Below are 25,154 nucleotides of genomic sequence, written 5' to 3'. Positions count from 1 at the left end.
GAAATAAATATAATCGGTAATGCTTAATGTCTATGCAATGGCTTCATTTGTAATTAGCATTCTTCACCGTATAATGTGTCTTGCAATCATGTTCCTCTTTCCCCTTTTGAAAAAGAATGTATATCAAGTTTCCTTATTCATGTGGCTGGTGTAAAATTTCTTACATTTATATGTGAGACTCACTGTTTAATGAGTCTTTTGTAAGAAGACTTTCCTGACTGAACTAATTTGTTCCCATTCTTAAAATAAGTTTTAAAATAAGTTTTTCTAAACTGAATATACAAAATTAATATCAACAGATTTCTAACCTATTTCTTTATCTATATGTTTTACAGCATACAATCAGATAACACTTTAGATAAGATTTGGTTCAAAATTGTTATACCAGATGCAATTTACTTTTTAATCCTAAGTCCTTCAATAACTCTTTTTCCTTTTCCTCATTTGTCCACTGGTGAAGTGTGACAGATAAAATGTCATTTCTGTTAAACAAGAGCACCACTTTCTATCCCCACTTTTACTTACACAGATAATAAAACTAAGTAAAATATGAACATGGTTGGAAAGGGAAAGACACATGTATTTTCTGTGCTTAGTAAAACAAAACCGTTTTGGTTTTCTCTGCAGCCATATTTCTTGCTGGACCTATATTCATTCTTTTAAAAAACAACTATTACTTTCATTATGCACTTCACTCTTTTTCTACAGCCAATTATTTTTCAGGCCCCATAGTTTTGCTTTTTTAAAATCCGAATATGAGCCCCTTCCTCCCTCTGGCACACATACATATACACTCTATTTTAGGTGCCAGAGCATGTCAATAACATCAATCACCATTCGCACCATCGATCATGCAGCTACGAAGCAGTTGGATGACATCTGCCATAACACCCTTCTGTGCTACGGTAATGCACTTGAATTTTGATGCAGGAAGTTATTGGTTTGCAGACTTGTAATCAATCACAGCATCTTTTCAAGCAGAATATCTTGGAGATATAACAGCAAGTTAATCGTATATTCTTTGAGTATGTTTGGGCATGAATATAAGAGAGTTCCATATTTGTAGACTAATATTAAGTAATTAAAATATAATTTATAATTCTCCTAATGGCCAACATCATATTAATTACCCAAACAATATTTTCTTTTTAAACTTTAACACTTTTCTCCACAAATGTATTTTGAGGTTTTTCTTTATTATAAAATTTGAGGCAACATTTGTGTCATTCTAAAATGCAAAGATAAAGACAAAGCAGTTCCCTATTAGCATTCCTGACTCTAGTCAGGACCACTTAGTGTATGCACATTTTATACAACAATATATTTTTTACACTATTGGTGGTGGTCTTTGGTATATAGGAAAATCATATCATAGCAAATGTGAATAAAACAGCAGATTTTATAAATAGAAACAATTGAAATAAATTAAAGGTAAAATACAGTATCTGATAGTATTGTTTAACTTGATTTTATTTGAAACTTGATCATTATGTCTTAACATGAAGCCATCTATAATAATACGCTTGCAAATTGTTTTAGCTTTTAAAATTTAATTATTCTAACATTTGGTAAAATGCTTTTTTTGGTTGTTGCTGTTAGACAGATCTAGCTCTATCAATAGGCTGGAGTGCAGTGGTGGGATCTCAGCTCCCTGCAACCTTCGCCTCCCGGGTTCAAGCGATTCTCCTCCCTCAGTTTCCCGAGTAGCTGGGATTACAGGCGTGTGCCACCACGCTCAGCTCATTTTTGTATTTTTAGTAGAGACGGAGTTTCACCACCTTGGCCAGGCTGGTCTAGAACTCCTGACCTCAGGTAATCTGCCCTCCTTGAAAAGTGTGGGGATTACAGGCATGAGCCACCGCGCCTGGCTGCATTATCGACACTTACATGTTTCTAATACAAAAGACGTTTGCTGCAAAGCGGAGAGCAAACAGCAAATTAACATTGGGTTTCCTGAAAAACTTAGAAATTTGGGGAGAAGAGATACTGTTACTTGGAATAGAGTTCTCACACTCATCAACACAACAGTAGAAAACCTAGGAGAAAGCAGAGATATGTTTTCTCCCAACGGGATATTTTATTACATTAGACTTCTCAGAGGAAAGAGTAGAATATAGACTCTGAAGGAAGAGGAAGACAGTTGAGTCCAGACCCTAGGGTGCTGCCTCTGTTTCCTTGGGTTAGAAGTTTCTAGGATGTTGTGTGGTGTAATGATTCAGAGGGTCTTTCCTGACAGTCACAATACCTGTCATGTGGGGAAAGAGGAGGACAGCAGATTTCTTCTAAGGTTAAAAAAATAATAATAAAAATGCATTTTTGTATTTGATAAGTTCAGTGTTTCCAGATAGTCTCAATCTTTTAGAGAAAAGTTAGAAATTGTATTTTATGAGATTCAATACTTAAAATTGGCTAATGTTTTAAAAGCACTTTGAAGATACATACATGTATGTATATATAATATATATAATATTGAATATTGGTTTGTCAACAATCAATTGCTAATCTCAGTTGAAATCCACAAGTGTTTTTCAATCCGAAAATTCTGTGCCCTCTCTGTTTTAGTATTTGTGTTTAATTTGGTGAAATGAAAAATATTTACTGAATAATAACTTAATACTTAGCATTAATTTTGTATGCCCCATGGTTGCCTATCTATCTCTATGCTTTTTCACATACTTTTTTCTTCCCTTACAAATTCCTTCTTTCAAGGAATGCTCACTTAATAACCTACCTAAGTTATTCTTATCCTTCATGGCCTGTTTTAAATGCAACCAACTCCATGAAAACTTTGTTTCCTCTTAAGAGAATTAAGCTGTTTTCTTTATACCATTTTCCTCTTTCCACCATCTTGCAATTACACACTCAGAAAAACAATCATAAAATTAAATCAATTGTATGTATAAGATTCAAATCTCTTTCTTAATAGTTTTGTGATTTGTGAGGCTGCAATATGTTAATCCATGTAACAGGCGTAGTGTAAAACTCTTCGTCTCACAAATATACTGTTAATTTTACATTTAACATGATGCCATCTGCTTTAATCTTATGTGATCAGAGAATAAAGTGGTCTAATTCATCAAATACTCTGTCCAATAGATGCAATAAATAAAAATATCTGTATATTTGTATATATGTATACACACACACACACAGACACACAAGCTCACATCAACTCATCATGACATGACCACTAAACAATAAGATGCCTGAAACACACTTATCACAATCCATATTGTACTAATTAATTATCCAAAAGGATTTCAAGAATATTTGTTATATGGGCTTTATACTGCACAAAGTGGTTAACATGTTTGGGAACTAATCCACATTTTCTTATTTGTTTTGACCAAATTTTGGTCAGTCTGGTCTCAAATTCATCCTTTTTTTTCCAATGCAGCATGCATCTATTATCTTTTTATAAGTAAAGACCTCAAGCAACTGGTAAGGTGAAGCAATTTCAATCAGGAAAGCATCTTCCCATCATAGTAGAAAAATAAAGGCAAGAAATTTTTTGCTTCAAAGTGAATATGTCTACTTCAAATACCTAAAGTACAAAATCAGATCAAGCTAGATCAAACTTGTAGGGTTTTTGCTGCAAAAAAAAAAAAAAAAAAAAAAAATCACCCTGAAAAACAGGAAAGATTTTGCTGAAAATCTATTTGAGTTTTGTGAACTAATCAAATTATATTGTAATTATTTATTCATATATCTACACCCTGCTTTAGATATTGAGCTGCATCTGAATATTCTTTATTTCTGTTTCCCCAGCACCAAGTTCATGAGTAGAACTCTAGGAAATACTCACCTAAGCACTGAATGAATTCATAGATTAATTAACCTATGAATGAGGGTAGGGACTGTTTGATAGCAAGTGAAACTTTCCTTCTTGACTCTGTTTTAACACAGCTGAGGCAAGCTACAGTAAACTCTACCCCTGCTACAATTTGGAAAAATAGTGGGCAAATAATATGTAGCCTGAAACTCCTTCATTTTTATTCATTCAAACTATGATTATCTATGTTGTGCCTTTCATGGGTTAGGTACTATATTTAAGTGCCCAGTGCTTCCACAAGACATAAATCAGAAAGACATATATTTAGAACAGTAGTTCTCAATTTGAGATAACACTGCGCTATTAGGGGATATTTAAAATATCTTTTGATATGTTGTGATATGAAATTTGGGGTAAGATGCTATTGGGTAAAGATACAGATTGAAGCTAAACATCTTACAATGAACAGGAATACCTTTCACAACATAAATCTGCCCAACTGAAATGTCAATCAGTAGTGCTGAGATTGAGAAATTCTGATTTAGAAGAATCATGAAGGAGTATAATAAATACTTAACTTATTTTGTGATGAAATTATATAAGTAGAAAGTTATCACCTCTACGTTAGGTGGCCATGGAAGACTAACAGAAGAGAAACATGAGAAACATTCAGAGTGGGGGCTTTAAGTATGTTTTCCAGGAATTAAGTTGATAGAAGGCATAGGAAAGAAATCAACTGTATACCCCAATGGTTGGGGCATAGGGTAGTTAACATTTGTGTGGAATGATGCTGCAGAGTGACACAGTGGTCACCTCAAAAGAGAAGAGAAATATTATCCTTAGTATAACACATTTATACACAGTCATATGACAGGAAATTCTTGTTTGTAATACCTAGGAGAATAGATTGCATTATAAAGACAGTAAGAGAGATGTTGAATAATGTTTTAGCAAAGAAGTAAAATGGTAGGACATGTTAATGTTTTCTATTAAGGAAAGTACAAAAAAAAAAAAAAGGAAATTTTGAGAGCATATCAGCGTAAAGAGACATTGGAAGGCAAAAGCCAGGCAAGGTTTACTTTAAAATAAAACTTCAGGGACATTATCATTGTCCAAACTAAGGATGTGGCAGTAAGAACAGAGTGAAAGGAATAAATTCAGGAATATTTAGGAAGACGAAATGAAAGTAGTTGTAAAAATCATATCTTAGGTGGAAAGTTATTAAAGAGTTGAGAATGATACCTACGGTTCTGGTTTGCCCTATTAATTAAGTATATACAGTTTGTGATAAGATGATTGCACTGGGTTCAGTCAAGTACATGTTAAATTTGTGGTTACTAGACGTCATTCAAGTAGAAGTGCTCAGTAAGTATTTGGATGTAGAATTCAGGATGTAATCTTGGTGGAAAAAATTGATTAAGGAGTCATCACATATGGGTAGAAATTAGAACCATGGGGATGGATACATTTATCTGAGGAAAATGTAAAGAATAAAAGTACAAAATAGCCAAAATGAAGTCCAATGTGACTGGGTCAGTTTCCAGGAATCCAAACTAAGCCTATGGAGGGTTAGCAGGAGCCTTGGTAACTAGATGCAAGAAGTTTGGTATCAACAGGATAAACAAGTTATGCCTGACATCTTTTCTTTAAATTCATTTTAATAAATAGAACATTAACAGTAAATGAATATAATGTGATTTTGAAGTACACAAGTGATACTTTATACTTCTACATATGAGATGAATAAGAGGGATAGCCACTCTACGCTAAGAAGCAGAGAGGAATGTCTGGCACATTGCAGGTGGTTAATAAATGTTTCTGAAATGCAGGAATATTTGTAACATGTGCAAGAGATATAGCAAACCCCTAAAGTTTCTATTAAAGTGGAATATTAAAAAGCTAAGCTACCTGTGGCCCAGTGTAAATTTAATCTCCTACCTGAAATCGTCCCACAGCTCTGTGTGTATGTGTGTGTGTGTGTGTGTGTGTGTGTTTTCTTAATTTATAAACACCAAAATTCTTTTGGAAACAGAAGGAAAAAAATGGTTAGCATAAGATTATAAAAAGTAGTTGTAATAGATCTCTCAAACTTACTTATTTCTCCTCAGTAAAATGTTGTGCCCTTTGACTAACTACTCCCTACCCACACCCAGCCTCTAGTAATTACCATTTTACTGTCTATTTCTATAGCTCAATTTTTTTTGGATTTCACATCTAAGTGAGATTTTAGCTAAATTTAGCTAGATTTAGCAAAACAAAATATTGAATATGATAAATATATACAAATTTTACCTGTCAATTAACAAATATTGACTAAGTAGTAGATTCAGGATCTTTGCTTTTTTTCATCTCTACTTTTTTTAATCCCTTTTATTTTGGGTTGGAAGTGAGGGGCTTGAATCTATTCTATATAATGTAAGTGAGAAAAAATAGTTCCCTTTAGTTTTTTTTTCCATAGTAAGCAGTACAGCTGACTTTTTGATGAGACAGGCTTGAACTATGTGGAACCACTTATAGGCAGCTTTTCTTCCGCTTCTGCCACCTCTGAGACAGCAAGATCAACCCCTCTTCTTCATCATGCTACTCAACGTGAAGATGACAAGAATGAAGACCTTTATGATGATCTACTTTTACTTAACCAATAGTAAATATATTTTGTCCTCCTTCCTTTATCTTCTTTATGGGTTTTCTTAATAACATTTTCTTTTCTCTGGCTTAGTTTATTGTAAGAATACAGTATATAATACACATAGCATAAAGATACATGTTAACAGTCAACTGTGGGCTATAAGTAGTTAAGTTCTGAGGGATCCACAATTTATACACAAATTTTCAACTCTCTGGGGCTCAGCACCCCTAACTGCTGTGTTGTTCAAGGATCAACTGCACTTTGTTTGAAAGTAAAGCAAGCTCAAGTTTCTAGAGGTGCCTTCGAATTTCAAGATTAAATAACAGAATCTATACTTTTCATGTCTTGAGACGTTTTTATTATTTACCTTATTGACCTTGATCTTTTCAGACAAAAAGTGGTTTGTGATTTTTGTTGTTGTTTCATATCCTCAAATGTCAGTGCTTTCCTGTAAACTTTGTCATTTTCATTGTGTGTGTGTGTGTGTGTGTGTGTGTGTTTTCCTAAACCATCCCATTCTTTCAGGAACTTGGTTCCTGTATGCTTTTTCTCTCCATTTACTTTCAAATCTTTTGGTAAAACAAATAAAGTGAATCATTTATATCATAGTGTTCATCGAAGATATTAAAGTACAAATTAACCCATATATTAATATATCTATTACTAATATAGCTAATGAAATTATAACCATAGGATAAATGCTTCTATTTTCTAACGTTTAATGCATCGCTGAAACTGTTGATGCAATTTCACTATACTAACTGCTCTGCAGTGAGTACATCAAGAGGGGAGAATAATAATTTTTGACACTAAAATCACACTATACAATTGTTACCAAAATTATTTTCATTTAAAGGTAATTAAATAAGGTTCTTTTCTGCTCCAGTTCAGGAGACAACTATTTAATTACACTTCTCCTATAAAAGTATTTCCAATCTAAGTAGATATATCGCCAAAGAAGCAGTCTATTTTTTAATATGTTAACAGAAATGTATGCTCTTTCTCTTTGTTCTAGAACTCTCCTTATGCTTTGTGATTTTCCACATTGCATTTCATCCAGCTACACACATACACAAACATACGTGCACACACCTTTTGAACAAAAAGAGTCTTTTCATTTTTCTCTTATAAACAGGAGAAGGCCTTAAGAGGTAATTTATCCCATGCAGTTTATTCAGAGAAATGTAATCTAGTTTCAAACAATTTTGAATTTTTACCATTATTACATAAAATTATATTTTATGATAAGTCAGTTTTTTTTTTTTTTTGAGACGGAGTCTTGCTCTGTCACCCAGGCTGGAGTGCAGTGGCCGGATCTCAGCTCACTGCAAGCTCCGCCTCCCGGGTTTACGCCATTCTCCTACTTCAGCCTCCCGAGTAGCTGGGACTACAGGCGCCCGCCACCTCGCCCGGCTAGTTTTTTTGTATTTTTAGTAGAGACGGGGTTTCACCGTGTTAGCCGGGATCGTCTCTCGATCTCCTGACCTCGTGATCCGCCCGTCTCGGCCTCCCAAAGTGCTGGGATTACAGGCTTGAGCCACCGCGCCCGGCCGATAAGTCAGTTTTTTATATAATATTCATGGGACACTTAGTTTTTTTAATCCAAAAGTTTTCAATTAGTAATTAAACCAGTTTTGTTAAGCAAATGAATTTATTATTCTCCTTCTAAATATCTGACTCAAGAAAAGTGTCCTCTTTCTGCATAAGACTTTTCTTATGATTGAAAATGAGCTTTTTCCGTTTCTAATAGACTTTAAATGACTTGTTTCATATGCATTTAATACCTAATCAAACCTTTAGACCATGCTGTCTAATATGGAAATGGACAGTGTGATGATGAACATGTCCCACTATGCTGTCCAATATGGTCTCCACTAGCCACATGTGGCCTTCGGGTACCTAAAGTGTAGTTAGTGCAAATGTGCATATGAGACAATACATTTTCAATTTTACTTAATTTTAATTAATCTATATTCATATTTAAATAGCTGCACGTGACTAGTGGCCACTATGTTGGTCATCATAGCTGTAGTTGATTTTGTCACCTACTTGGGGAAAGTTGTTTTCATTGCCTTTTTGAGATTCTAGGGTATACATGCATTATGGGCTACTGGCCTGACTTCTTTCTCCATTGTCAAAGCCAGCAGTGTAGCACTTTCAAATCTGTCTCTCTCTCTTTCTCTTTCTTCCTCCTTTCTCTTACCTCTGCTATTATTGTCACATCTACCCCTGTGCCACTCATCCTTTGCTTTTCCTCCTATAAGGATCCTTGCGATTACATTGAACCCAGCTAGATAATTTAGAATAATCTCACCATCTCAATATATTTAATTTAATCACATCTGCAAAGCCTTTTTGCCATGAGGTTAACATAATCAAAGGTTCTGGAAATTAGGACATATGCATCTTTGGGGGACCATTGTTCTGTGTACCACAACATGCATTTTTTAACTTTTAAAAATATAAACTTTTAGTGCTGTTTTGAAACAGTTTATCATATTTGCAAATATATATGCACATACATGTCAATTCAAAAATATAATATGCTTCTGAAAGACTTGTATATATATATATGTACATAATATGTGTTTACATAACAGTAATACAAGTTAACATACAAATGAATAACTAGATATGTGATATAATAAGATGATTGATGTATTAGTCAGGATTCTCTAGAGGGCAGAACTAGAGAGTGTGTGTGTGTGTGTGTGTGTGTGTGTGTGTGTGTGTGTGTGTATGAGTTTATTAGGTATTAACATGATCACAAGGTCCCATAATAGGCTGTCTGCAATCTGAGGATCAAGGAGAGCCAGTCTGAGTGCCAAAACTGAAGAACCTGGAGTCTGATGTTCAACAGCAGGAAGCATCTAACATGAGAGAAAGATATAGGCTGGGAGGCTAGGCCAGTCTAGTCTTCTCAAGCTTTTCTGTCTAATTTATATTCTAGCTGCACAGGCAGCTAATTAGATGGTGCCCATTCAGATTAAGGGTGGGTTTGCCTTTCCCAATACACTGACACAGATTTTAATCTCTTTTGGCAACATCTTCACAGGCACACCCTTTGCATCCTTTAATCCAGTCAAGTTGACTCTCAGTATTAACCATTCACAATTGTGTATCTGTTCTTATGTTCCATTATTTTTTATATTTTATTGAAAAATTGTGCTTGAAGATTCCTGATCAGCTCACATCATTTCTGACACAACGTGTCTCTTGGTTTTTTTGTTTTTGCATCCTTCTAATTATACTCTTTTATACTATTTCTTTAAAAAAAGACAGTATTTAATAATGTCTTTAGCTAGTAGTTTGGTAATTCAAGTAGTATTTTATCAGATTTATTAATATGTAGGTAGTATGATATAAAAATGTTGCTACGGATAAGAAATATTACATTAATCATTTTAATTCTATATACCTGACCTGTTATTTTGAATCTAGATGTCTAAATTAGTGTCAGAATGAAAGCTTTCAATCCAGAAACTTAATAATATAGATGGACATGACAAACTGTTTTTATTTTATGTGGATCAAGTTATTTTTGTCTTGCAAATGTGTGATCACACTCTTACTTCAATTTGCTTCAAGTCACTTAACACTGAGTACTAGAAAGAACATTGGTCTGGAATCAGATGGATGTTAGTTTAAACCCTGGCTTGATCAGTTAGTAGTCTGCTTATAAGTTTTGGCTCATCTCTTCTGCTTTTTAAGTTTTAGTTCTCTCATCTGTAAAATTGAATTAATAATATTTAACTCTATAGTCCCCAACAGTGGCTGTCTGATCCAATGATATTTTAAGTAAATGATAGCAGGTTTTGTCATGATTACTTTTAACAGTGGAAAGAAAAGGACAAATTGTAGCACATTAAGTCGGTTAATCAACAGAAAATCAAAGAAAATAAAGAGATAGAGACGGAGATATTATTAAATATTAAGCTGGAAAATAATATCTGAGCAATTAAATACTAAGCAATAGGTACATTTCTATGTAATATACAATTTTGTCTATACAGAGACCTTGGGTTCAATTTTTAAATGGTCTTAATATTTTTTGTTTGTTTGTTTTATTGTTTGCCATTTATCAATCTAATTTTACCCAGACTTTAAGGACATTCATTATTTAGATTTTTTTTTTTTTCTTTGAGGCGGAGTCTCGCTCTTTCGCCCAGGCTGGAGTGCAGTTGGGCGATCTCAGCTCACTGCAAGCTCCGCCTCCCAGGTTCACACCATTCTCCTGCCTCAGTCTCCCGAGTAGCTGGGACTACAGTCGCCTGCCACCGCACCGGGCTAATTTTTTGTATTTTTAGTAGAGACGGGGTTTCACCGTGTTAGCCAGGATGGTCTCGATCTCCTGACCTTGTGATCCACCCGCCTCGCCCTCCCAAAATGCTGGGATTACAGGCATGAGCCAACGCTCCGGGCCCAGTATTTAGATTTTAAACTCATGTTATTTTTTCCTACCTCATATCATTTGTGAGAGTCATTCTTACTCTTTTCCTTTTACTCTAAAGCTCTTTCCTTGTATCAATCTTTGTTACGGTGTTAGGCATTGTAACAGTAAAGCAAAAAAGAAATCACTGTTATGTCATTTCAGTTTTAATTCTAACATTTACAACTTCATGCCCATTTTATTTTATATATATTAAACTATATACGAATACATATGTAAACAAAAGTACACAGCTATTGTATATATGTGTGTCTATGTGCATACATGTATGTTGCATATATAAAACTAACAAAGTATTTACATATATAATGTTAAAACAAAAAGCATACATATAAAGTTAATACATGAAGTTGAATATATACACATAAAGCACAAAACATATATTTACATTTATGAAGTTAATGCATAAAACTATCATATGCATACGTATACACACACATATAGAAATATGCACAGTATGTAAAAACATACATATCTGTAAAAACATAGCAAGGTAGACATTTTATTGATGCTTTAAAAATTGTTAAATAACAATACTATTACTACTACGAATAGTAGCTGACACAAGCACTGACCCAAATTATTTACATAATGACTATTGAAATATCTTCCTAAATATATTCCTCATTATCAGCCTTCTTATGTATTCATATGTGTTCTAATCAACTTTATTTTTCAAACTGTCAGATAGTAATCTTTCTAATAATGCATATTTGATTCTTACGCTTAGGTTAAAACCTAATTTTAAAAAATTTCTAATGGAACTTAGAGAAAGTATCATGAGATAACAAGATGGGATAATTTTGTGGCATGGCTTACAAACATCTTTATAATCTGGCTCTCCTGACTTCTCAAACTTAATCCCTGGGACTCATCGCTAATCTCATCACTCAAAGCCAAATCATACTTGGTGTTTTTCCCTCCAAGCCATTCAGCTGTTTTTCTCTTTTATTTAATTCTCCTTTTATCTTTACTATCTTCTTGAACTGCCTAAAACAATTTCTGTGCGTCCATCAAGACTAATATCACTATTCTATTCTTCTGGATAGTTTTCCTTAATTTGATTAAGCAGCATTAATTATTCTCCCTTTATGTCAGTAGGTTTTTAATACCTTCATCAACTGTAGCATTTTATTACTATTTTTCCTTAATGAGCATGATTTTTTCACCTTACCCAGACTTTATGATGCTGTAGGCCATATCTATTCACTTCTAGCACAGTGCTCCTGACATGACAGCTATAGAGAATATGTTTAGTCAATGTGTAAATGAGCAAATGAATCATATTGGTCAAGTGGGTTTATATGTTAAAATTCACTTTTTTAAACTAATAGTATAAAATTTATGCTTATTCTAGGTAAGAAAAGAATATTCCAGCCAGGCGCGGTGGCTCATACCTGTGAGTCATTGATAGTGAGTTGCCAATTCTTTTTCTCTTTTTTCTGGCAACCATGAAACCCAGATGCTAAACCCAGCACTTTGGGAGACTGAAGTGGGTGGATCACAAGGTCAGGAGTTTGATACCAGCCTGGCCAATATGGTGAAACTCCATCTCCACTAAAAAAAACCAAAAAACAAAAAACATAAAACAAACAAACAAAAAAAACCAGAACAATTAGCTGGGCATGGTGGTGCACACCTGTAGTCCCAGCTGCTTGGGAGGCTGAGGCAGGAGAATTGCTTGAACCTGGGAGGCAGAGGTTGCAGTGAGTTGAGATTGCACCACTGCACTCCAGCCTGGATGACAGAGTGAGACTCTGTCTCAAAGAAAAAAATAAGAATATTCCCACCCTCTTTCTATCCCTAGAGACTCTATTATACACAAATAATTATATAAACCCATAGATTTAGATTTTCATTTTTAAATAGTTATACAAATAATATCATATTCTAGAAAATGTATCTTTCTCTTCTTTGTTCAAAACTGTATGTTAATGCTCTTCTTATAAGATTATAAATAAATCTACCTCATTCTTTTTAACCAGAAACATAACCAATACTATGTGATTAGCTTAATTTATTAAACCTATCCTCCATTAATAAGCATTTAAATAATTTCTATTGTTTTTACTACAATAAGTAATGTTACTGTGAATATCTTTATATATATATACATGCACGCACATGTATAATTGCGACTATGTGAGCACAGAATTTAGATCTCTTGAACTGAAATTATTATACCTAAGAGCATGCATTTACAATTTGGATACATAATGCTATATAATTTAAATTTTAATCAATCAATAAATATCTGTTCATTACAGCCAAATAATTTAAGAAATAAATTAATGGAAAAGACTCAGATTCAGTAAAATTCTTCCTAGTTATTCACTGTCCCAAGAAAATTGGCAAAAGATTATTATAATTACATTTCAAGAGGTGAGTAGCATTTTCCATCTCCAAGATAATCTAAGTCTACATAATGTAATATTCAAATAAGCATAGTTTCATTACTACTGACTCATAGTATACTAACAACTAAAATTTACACTATATTCATACTTAATGAAATTGGCTATTGAATGTATTGATAGTATAAAATCAGGTGTTTGGATTTAAAAGTATTTTAAACTAGTAGCTTTATAACAGATTTAGGCTGCATAATTGACCATTATGGTCAAATTGGAGAATTAATAGGTTTTTGGATTTGCCTTTATATTAAGGTGCTAAATATTGAAGTACAGAAAATTTTAAATTTGGGATGATCTTTTATATTCACTATTTCAACAAATTTGGTTTGAGCAGTATAGAAAGAATCACTTGAGTCAAGTAAAATGTGCAGTTTTATGATCAGAGAAGAGAGTCAATAAAAGGTTTTTGGTGCATACTGTATCAATTTTAAGAGCTATAATAGGCTAGGAGTTATTCTTCACATTTTAGGCAATATTGATAAATTATATAACCAAAAAGAAATTACTCACCTTGTGTGGGCATAAATCCTAAATCTAATTGGCTTTAAATTATATTAGTCAAAACTATTGTTTATTTGGCTTACGAAAAAAACAATTTCACTGAAAAACAGCTGATGGATATTTGGGAGTTGTATCTTTAGTTATCATATTCAATTATATAATTGGCAGTCAGAAAACAAACCAGTGATTGCTAATACAAAAACATTATTTCTTACCTTGTTTAAATACAGAATTTATATTCAGTTGGCAAGAATGTTATGCAAAATATCAATAAAATAAACGTATTGAAAACAGACTGAAAATTCACATTCAAATTCAAGATTCTCAGTATTCTGATTCATTTAGATAATAACCAACCAGCTGCCTAGGGATTGTATGGAAGATGTCGGTTAATAGTGACATATCTACAAGTACAGGGAGATACTTAATTTTAAACTTTGCTATAACCTACTGCCTTTGACATTAAAAAAATATAAAAATGTCTTATTTTGCAAAAGCAATCTCATTGGTAGTGAGTTGCCAATTCTTTTTCTCTTTTTTTCTGGCAACCATGAAACCCAGATGCTAAGCACTGGAAGATATTTCTTCCAATAGCAGCATCTGGCGTGCTGGCAGACTCCATAAGCAATTTTGTTTTACGGCTTTAAAGCAGCTTCTGGGTCTATTACATGGTTAATCTGATGGGCTGTCTGGGCTCTCTTGTCCTCCTGGATGCCATATGCCAACAGCTAGAGATACAGTGAACTGTCTGCCCATTAGGGCTGCTATAAAGAGAACACCTGAAAAAAAATCAGCTGCAAAGAGTGTGCTCTACTTCTGTTCAGCTATTACAGTACCAGTGATGAGTGACCTGGCTAAAATAGTGCTAAAAACTTGCCAAAAAATGTTCAGTGCCTTCTGAACACCAGGGAAGATGAAAAAACTGGAAATGATAAAATATTCAGGGTATCATTTTATCATTTGATACTGAAACAAGCTTTGCTTTTCATCCTCCTTGCAAGAGAAGGAACAGGAAATGAGAAGTAGAATTGTGAGGGTGAGAGACACAAATTTGATTGCTGCTCTTCTGTGGCAAATGGCTCGTGAGAGGTTGGTTTCCCCGAGAGATATTGTGTCTAATTCATTTTTATAGTTTCAGGACCTACCAAAGTATTTGAATGTGGTAGAACTAGAAGAATTTGTTTTAGATAAATAAAAGCAAATAAAATGATTAAACTATTGCAATTGTGTAATATATTTTATAATTTTTAAGCCCTTTGCATAATTGATTTCTTATCCTTTCAATACTGTATCCTATATTACTTCTTCAGATAAAATTTTTCTTATTACCCAGATTGGATAGGGTCACTTTTTAGTACTCCCTAATATCTGTAAATACATGTTTTTATATCCTTTAACACCATGCTTGTTTGATCATAATAAGTTACATTCCAGTCCTTTAATTGAAAACATAGGTTATTTTTGTTTTACTATAAAACACGTCAAAATAGAATTTTTTTTTTCACATGATAGCCAAGGCACACTCTTTAGTTAAATGGAGACTGATTCTGAATTTCTACTCTATTTGGTTAATGTTTTTCCCTCCCATGAGACTTAAGCTCCATGATGGCTGGGTCTATATTTTTTCACGACATATGTCACAATATCTGGCTCCATCTCTGTATAGTTATGATGTATGAGTTCAATAAATACTTGTTGGATTAATTATACTTATTTCTTCAAAACTGAAAGGTTCATGTATTTACTCCCTTTTCATTAGTCACCCCATTCTCTCATGCTCCTTCATACTGCAGCCTCATTCCGCTAGGCTCAGGACGTTTTCCCACCTCAGCCTCCTGAGTAGCTCGAACTGCAGCCTAGCACCACTGTGCCTGTCCAGGGTTTTGAATTTTTGTAGAGATGGAGTCTCACTATACTGCTCAGGCTGGTCTTGAGCTCCCGAGCTCAAGCCATCCTCCCAGCTTGGCCAAAATGCTGGGATTACAAATGTGAGGTACTGCACCTGGCCTGGGTAAGCAATATTTTAAAACAGTTAACCAGAGACTGCCTTTTGCCAAACAGAAAACATAAAATATGACAATTTATTTTGTTCTTAAAAATAATACTAAATACTGTTAAGGGGATGAACATTTCTTTGGCCTTATACTCTGTCTCTTCAGTCTACTTTTATTGCTGTACTGTTTCAATCTTGTGTTATAATCAGAGTCATTTTAGATGACACCAATGAATTGGAAGTAAATTCAAAAGTTCCTTAAATTAAAATGTTTATTAAAGATTAGTTTACTCACAAAGCTTCACTCCAGGTAAAAATTGAACAAGCAAACAAACAAAAATCTGAAAACAAGCACACAGCTAGCAATATAACCATCTTGTTCCACTCCTTATATTAAAAGATATGTTATTGTGCTAAAATATATACACAAAGAAAACCTATGAAAATCCATCTTTGTTTTGTTAATTAATCAATGGCAGCTATTAGGCTGTTCAAAAGAGACTTTAAGAATTGTGGAAGTTTTCTTTTAAAATTTTTTGAGTTTTAAAATATAGGCTATATTTTGAAGCCAATTTGTATGGGAAATTACTAAGATACATAGAAAAAGCATGTCTTTGTGGATCATAGGTAGAGTTCATATCTTGCATTACTACTCTCCTGCTGTGCTTTGCCTATGACTGGTAGCCCAAAGCCATCATTTTGAGTGGAATCAGATTGTTTAGGAATAGTAACTCATGCTGTTCTACTACAAAACAATCAGTAACACACATTTCAATTGGACAGGAGAAGGAAAAAAAAATAAAAAAGAGGAAGCTGAAATACTATTATTTCTGATAATAAAGATATTAAGAAAGGAGATACTGAGAGTGGCCTAAATAGAAATTATATTGTCTTTTATAAAATATTTTCTACATACATACTCATGGTCTAATAATCAGAGCTTTATGGAGTCAGTTGATTGGTATTAACCAATTTAAATCAGATTACAGTTATATATACTTATGCACATCATTCTTTTGCTATACTTTACCTATATCCAAATGCATATCTTACTTGAAAGTAAATTTAATCTAATTTAAAATTTAATAATATGTTACTTGAAGGTAACATATATATTTGGATATAGGTAAAGTATAGCAGAAAACATAGTATATATAACTGTAATTAGATTAAAATTGGTTAACAGTAATCAACTGACTCTGCAAAGTTAAGTTGTACAAACCCCAAAGATGTTTCTACTATTTTCTTATAAGTTTCCCCAATAACATTACAGGTATTCCACATGGTTAGGATTATTTTATACTTTGTCACAGACAGTAGTTTGATAATTTGATTTTATTATTTGACATTTCATAAGGCTTTTAATGTCTTTAGTGTAAACATGAGAAACAATGTCAGGAAATTGAAATTGGTGAACAATATCCAATTCCCAGAGATTAGTGATTTGCTTAAAATTAACCAGTTTTGATTAAAGAATCTTGGTTCATAAAGCTTAGAGAATAATTTAAAATAGAGTATAAATGAAAGCAAGTCTGGAGGTCAAGAGACCTAGTTTCAAATTCTGATGATAACATTTATAAATCTGTGACTTTGGCTAAGTCCCCGAAGAACTTCACATGCCATACATTCTTCTGTTTTTAAAATAAGGATATCTAGCAAAGTGATCTTGAAGTCACCTCTTGCTGCAAAATGTTCTGTCTTATATCTACTTGCTAACATCTATAATCTGAGTTTCATGTACCTTAAGTCTACACTGAAAAAATCCACTGCCAATTAATTTTTTACCAGAATGGATAACCATGTAAACAAAGTCAATGTTGAATATTCACAGTTAAAAAACAAAAGAATCAAGCACATCTATGTATCTTTCAGCAAATCATGCACTTTACTAATTATTATATTTACATTGAGGCATGCTTCATCAGGCAACCTCTCCTAATACAAAATTGCTTTTGAAAAATTACCACATAATGCAATATGCTATAACATAGTTTGTTTTAATGCCATCTTGACCTAGTGTTGAGGCCCTGCTAGAGGCTGGTCAGTTCCCCTTTTTGAATAGTTGATTAAGTCCACACTTAACCTTATATATGTTTCTTATATTCCTGGGCCACCATGCATCATTTCTAAACACCCTGGTGCCAAGTACCAGACAACAAGGGTCAGCTCCTATGCCCCTTAAACCAAGATAAATTGTTCAAATTAGCCCATCTGTCAGATTCCAAGAAAAGAAGCTTACCCTACACCCTTGCCATATATGAGCTACTCCCTATAGCTCCAGCTGTACCCTGTCCCTGGGTACAACCCCCTTTGTAGCCTTGTCTGCCAATCTTCTTTCTTTTAGAACTGTAAATAACAGAGTCCTGCTTTTCGTTTATGAGTGTCATTCATTGTGTTGTGCTGTCCCATAAGATGTTCTTTAAATCTTATAAAATACCCACAGCTGTGAGCAGGATGGCATGGCCATGACCACAGACTCCCGATAGCTTCATGGGGGAACTGCATATTTTTTGCTTACTAACTGGTTCCAACCAGTGCAAAAGCATAGTGGGGTAGAGCTCCTGTGAGCTTTGTTGTCATTTTTCTCCTTATCCAAATGGGAATATTCAACACAAATAGCATTAATTGGCTAAACTCCATGGGCTAGATACTAGTCCAAGTGAGGCTCACCTTTGGGCAATAGGAACAATAGGCCACTTGAGTGGCACTTTCTCAGATCTGGCTTTCAGGTACGTTTCAGGTCACAACCCGTGTTGGGCAGAGACCTATCCCAGAGCTCTGTCACTTCTTGGGTATTGGTGTTTCCTTATTACTGAGGGCAGAACCCTGGTTCTTCTATGTCTTTTCAGTGACCTCTATGGAGGAAAGTGTTGGCTGGGCTGCCCAATGGTGAAGAAATTTGGCACCCTGATCTCCATGTTTGTGTTGTTCAGATGAGGGAAGTGGCCTGCCTGTCCTCTTTACCGGGGCAAATACTGCCCCTATTGCCAGCAAGCTTCATGCTTCCCAGACTCTCAAAGGCATTGCGGGGTCTCAGGCTAACAAACCACAGGAGGCATGTAAGTCGTCCCCACTTCCTTCTCCAAAAACTGGATACCTATCAAAAAATACAGCAACGTTCGCAGTGCCCTAAAATGACTGCCACGCTGTTAAAAGAATTCCAAACATTCCAAGGAACAAATAAAATAAGTCTGTCCAGAATAATCCCTTGTGTCCTTGAGAAATCTCCAATTTCTCTAATGTACACAAGCCATTTCATCAAATATAGTTTGTATTTTAAATTCACTTAATCCTGATCCTAGTCTTCTCTCTGCTTTGAGTAGGATAATTTGTTACTGTTTTGAGATATTCTTCAAGTTTTTATGCTATTTGAAGGACACATTGTCATTGAATTTAACTGAATAATTTTAATTTCTCTTCGTATTTTAGCAATCCATTTTAATATCTGAAGTAAATTTCTAAACCACACATGTTTTCTTATATTTTTATATCACTCACACAGGCTGTAATCATTAGGAAATAATTGTTTTTGCTATATACGAAAGCAGACCATCTGAACAAATGTATTCATAGAAATCAAACTTCTACAGTACCAGTTATTAATATTCCATGAATAAATACATTCATGAGAAGTGATTTGAAGCCATATTTCTTAAAAAAATAGACAAATAAATTGATGGTTATTCATTTCAATTTCTATGAAAGAAAAATTCTAATATACACTGGGATGAATGATCTATGTAAAAGTACTGAAGTGACACCTACCCGATTATGTAGAAGTTTTTTTTTCTGTCAAAGCAATAGATATTCTAAACCAATATGTTAAAATATCAAATAAAAGTTCATTCTCATAAATAATCTCACCCATTCACAGTTTCAACATATCTCTTTTAAGATATTAGAAAAATCCTAACAAATATCTGCTTTTCATTTATGTAATTATGATGCCAGGTAAAAGAAAATACAGAGTATAAATACTTAAGTACCTAGGAAGCTAAGGAAATCAATTAACATGTAATTTTGTTAAGTATGAAATTTATTATATAACTCATATATGTTACTTTTCTAAATTACACTTCATATGTGAAATTATTTTAAAAATTCAATGACAAAATTAACAATTTATTGCAACTTTTTACTCTACCTTTCATTTAAGCAAGCATAGTTAGATATTCTTCAGTTTAATAATTATAATTTAAACATTACTTGAGGTGAACTATGTTCATGTAAATTTTCTCAATGCACAAATTATCTTATTTAATAATAGCATATTGTATTAGCATTCTCCAGAGAAACACAGCCAAGAGGATGTGTGTGTGTGTGCGTGTGTGTGTGAATAAAAATTTATTTTAAGTAATTGGTTTATACAATTATGGGGGCCTGGTGAGTCCAAAATCTGATGGGGGAGGCCAGCAGGTTGGAGATTCAGAAGAGGTGCAGTTTGAGTCTGAAGGTAGACTACTGGTAAATAAGAGCTGGCTTGGCAGATGAAGTCTCAGGTTATGGGATACATTACCTATGGAACAGTTAACATCCTGAAGAAGTGTTTTATAAAATATCCCTAGAGGTATATAGATGTGGTATACTCAAATTATCTTTCTTATGTTATAATATTGCACGTTCTAGTATCTCAACTAGTCATCACAGTATTGAACTCTTCTTACCCTACAATAATTCTCCATTCCAGACACAAAATATGAGAAACAATAGTCATATTTATTTCCACTACATTTTTTTCTTGATGTACAAAATCATCTTCACTAACTGTTCTTGTCCCTGGTCTGCTACAAAAATGCCTCGAAATTCTAAAAGTTAACTTTAGTTTCCCCAGACCATTGCTTTCCAATTTAGGGTTTTATTTTGTTTTTGTATTTGACCCTAGACACTAGAGTAATCTACACAAGCTTCAGTCTATAAATGTTTAATCTCAATTTTGTAAATATTGTGTTAAATAGTTTATGTTTCTATTAAATCACAGACTTTGAACTGAAACAGCAGCTCTCCCTGGGTCTCCAGTCTGCCTACCCCCGCTGGCAGAAATTTGGACTTAAGAAATTTGGACTTACTAGCTTCCATAATTGTATGGGACACATCCTTTTAATTCATACATATATGTACATAGATACACATACACATTGCCTACATAACCTATTAGCTCTGTTTCTCTAGGGAAACATATATAAAGTTCCAAAATTATCACTTATTATTACAAACATTATGTTGTGTGCAAAAGGCTTGGATGATTCAAATATAAATATTACCCGGTGGTATTGATTATGAGCTTGTAATGAAAAAAGATCATGCTTATTTAATGCTTGCTATGTGACAACTCTTTTTCTAAGCATTCTTCTAAGATGCTTCTGGGGCATCCAACACAGTAGCTATTAGCCACACTTGGTTATTTAAATTAAAATTTTTAAAAAATGAAATTAAATTAAAATTTTAACCCCTCGTCCACATTTCAAGTGTTCAATAACAATATGCGGCTAGTGATTATCACATTGTACAGTTCATGGTTAGAATATCATCATCACAGACACTTTCAGTGAGCACACTGCAATCAATACCTTCTGAACAGGTCTATCTGTTTCTGTGCTTTCTGACCTGGCTTCTCTTATCTACACAGGAGCTAGAACGATTTTTAAAAATTGTTTATTTTTAAATTGTTTGTACATATGTGGGGTATTGTGGGGTATGATGTGATATTTTGATGTATGTATGTATATATGTGTGTGTGTGTATGTGTGTGTGTATATATATATAAATATATATATATATATATAAAATACTACGAAAGTTTCAGTTAGACTGGAGAAATAAGTTTTAGTGACTGCATGGTGACCACAGTTAATAATAATGTACTGCACATTTCAAAATTGCTGAAATAGATTTTCAGTGAGGTAATGCTTTCAAAATAAAACCCTGAACTGTTGTTCTTCTTATCAAAAACCATTCAGTTGCTGTTATTTTACCTAGAATAAATGTCCAATTCATTACACAGCCTACAATGCCTAATATAGACTTGCTTTTAACTGCCATTCTGTCTTTCTCTCCTACATTCTCACCCCTGCTCACTCAGCTCAAGGCATAGCACACCAACCTCCTTACTCTACTTGAGCTCCTCAGGATGCTCTGCTCAGGGTCTCTGCATTTCCTGTTCTCTCTTCCTCCGATGCCTTTCCCCCAGTTGGCTTCATTGTCAGGGTGCTCACTTCTTCAGAGTCCGTGACCACCCAGTCTCAAAATAGTTCTATTGACATCTTGAAACCTTACTTTATTTTTCTTCCTAACACTTATCACTACCTGCCATATTTTATATTTGTTGGTTTATATCTGTCTCCCATTTCTAGAATGAAAATCTGAAAGCAGGCGTTTCATCTGTTCACTGCTCTATGCCTAATACCTAGCACATCACTTTTTATAGTATTACTGTTCAGTAATTATTTTTTGTATGGTTGAATGTATTAATTCATTTAATCCTTTAAACTACTCTGTGAGTTTACCCAAAGTCAGCCTGTTGGAAAGTGGTGGACCTGAAAGGCGAACCCACACAGCCTGCATCCAGATCTCACACTTTTCATCTCTAAAATACTTAGGATAAACTTTTAAACCTCATAAAAATGTTCAGTCATCCATATTTTATTGACACATTTTATTGACATGTGGTCAAGTAAACAGCTAAAATATCATTAGTATCTATCATCCAAATCTAGTAACTATGTATATCTTCTGTGATACATTTTATGGAGTTAAAAATATATTTCTAAATTTACTAAAGTACAAGGACAAGGAGATTTCAGACATCTTTTATTAATTACGTAATCTGATATACCTAAAAACAATTTTTCATACATTTGTTACAAAGACTACAGAGTCATGCACAGAACATTCTTCCATTTAGTTTTCCATTCCAATATGAAAATTAGAAGTAAATTTAGAACTCAAAATTTTTAAATTTAGTTCATACTTGAACAATTACATATGTTCTACAAAATGAGAGGAATTTATTCTAGTAAATATCCTTCTACTTTGGAACATTATAGACAGAAAATTTAAGTAATTAATTCTTTCCAAAATATACACTTTCCCTATGTTTCCTTAGGTCTTGGAGTTATAATCTCAGACACCAACTTATGATACATACATGGCAATATGTGGGTCTAAGTAAAGCCCAAAAATACAGCTAAGAGCTTTCTCTGCTAAAAGATGGTAAAGACGGCATGTCTAAATTTGATTCCATTCTTTCTTCAATTAAAAAAAAGTTCAAAAACAATAAAAATATGCCCATCTAGGTGCATTTAAAATTCACTAACCAAAACTTAAAATAGGAAAATATAAATTAAAATCTCAAGGACTAAAAATAATTAAAGGGAAACTGCCTTATATATGTATAAAGGTAGCTTCTAAGCACAACCAGACTAACATGTCCTCCTCCTCACCCCATTTGGGAGAGTGAAACCTTAAGTATGAGATTTTTTCTTTAAATCCTGCAAACCTTAAATAATTTAAAGTTGAACTAAAATAGTGTAATAAATGGGAAATTCTAGAAGGATTATTACCTCAGAACAGTTTTTTGAGGAAAGTTTAACCCATTGAATAGAACTAGGCTGGTTGGTAGAATAATGTGTTCTTAGTGTCAATGATCATTTAAAATATAGTTTTGAATTGATAAAATAGGCACTGTTTATAAACAATCATTTGCAACAGAAAATTTTTATAAAAAATATTTTTCTATCAGGAAGAAGTTTTTAATTATTTTTTAATCTCAAACTCTAATACATCTAGGCTTTTGAAATTTTAAGATTTAATAAACAAGAGATTTAGTTTAAAATATGAAATACATTAATGCATTAAACTTTTTTTTTTTTAGTTTCAAGAACAAAAACTTAATGTATTGCTTAAATGGGAAGTTATTGGCTCACAAAGGTGAGAAAAACGATTTATGGCAGACATGTTTTGAGATAGCTTGATTTGAGATTTAAATGATGTTACCTTGATTCATATCTATACTTGAAGTATTCAGCCTTTAATCAAGACAAACTTAGATTGTTAAGAGTACAGCTAAAGTATCATTAATCTCTACTATCAAAATCTAGTAACTATTTATAAGTTCTATATACAGTTGACCCTTGAATAACCCAGGTATGAACTGTGCAGGTCCTCATATACACAGATTTTCTTCTACCTCTACCACCCCTGAGATAACCAGACCAACCCCTCCTCTTTCTCCTTAGCCTACTCAAGCGAAGACAACAAAAACAAAGAGCCCTATGGTGATCTACTTCAACCTAATGAATGGCAAATATATTTTTTCATCCTTTTGATTTTCTTAGTAACATTTCTTTTCCGCTACCTTACTTTATTGTAAAAGTATACAATACATATGACATACAAAATAAGCATTAATCAAATTGTTTATATTATGGATAAGGCTTCTGCTCAATAGTGAGATACTAGTATTTAACTTTTGGGGGACCCAAATGTATACATGGCTTTTCCATTGTGTGAGGGGTTGGTGTCCCTAACCTCCATGTTGTTGAAGGGTCACTGTATTCTATTTTACCTGCAAACACTGAAAACTTTTTATTCACATTGCAAGATGGTAACCAGCAACTCTCAAGGCAAGATAGTTCTGCTGTAAATTTGAATAAGAGAAATCAATTTTGTTGCATTAATCCAAGCAGAAGTCCTCAAATTCACTTTTTAGGAGGATTTCAGTCCATTTGTGTACTACTATATAATAAATGCCACAGATTGAGTAATGCATAAAGATAATACATATATTTTCTCATAGTTCTGGAGGCTGTAAAGTCCAAGATTAAGGCATCAGCAAGTAGGGTGCTTCATGAGGGCCTGTTCCCTACTTCCAAGATGGAACTTGTATGTGTCTCACAAGTCAGAAGAAATAAATGGGAAGAAATTCATTCTTGTAAACACTTTATAAGAACCCTAATCCTAACCTTGAGGGGCTCTGCTTTCATTACTTAATCACCTCTTAAAGGTGCAAGATGTTAATACTACATTAGCTTTTTAGTTTCAACACATGAATTCAACCAAACAGATTCAGATCATAGCAGAGAGCTTAATTCTTCTGCTGACTCTGAATTAATAGTGGATAAGCTTAGCTGAGGATCACTTGCTACTCCCTGGGGCCCACAGTGAGAATCTATGTTCCATAAATAGCTTGAGTTAAGAATGTGGTGTGATAGTATCCTCCTAAAACCTCAGAGTACTATTGTCTACTCAGGAATGGAGAGTAATTTCTGAGTGCTATGGCTGACAATGTTGGCTATGGGAAAGCTATGCTGAAGAGGTAAAGATCCAACAAGGCCATTAAAACATTGGAAGAACAAATAGCAGGTGTTTTTCATTCTTCTTGGAGTACCTATGGGGCC

Source organism: Theropithecus gelada, chromosome 6 (genome assembly GCF_003255815.1).
Source record: "Theropithecus gelada isolate Dixy chromosome 6, Tgel_1.0, whole genome shotgun sequence".
Lineage (NCBI taxonomy): Eukaryota > Metazoa > Chordata > Mammalia > Primates > Cercopithecidae > Theropithecus > Theropithecus gelada.
This window is presented reverse-complemented; position numbering follows the sequence as displayed.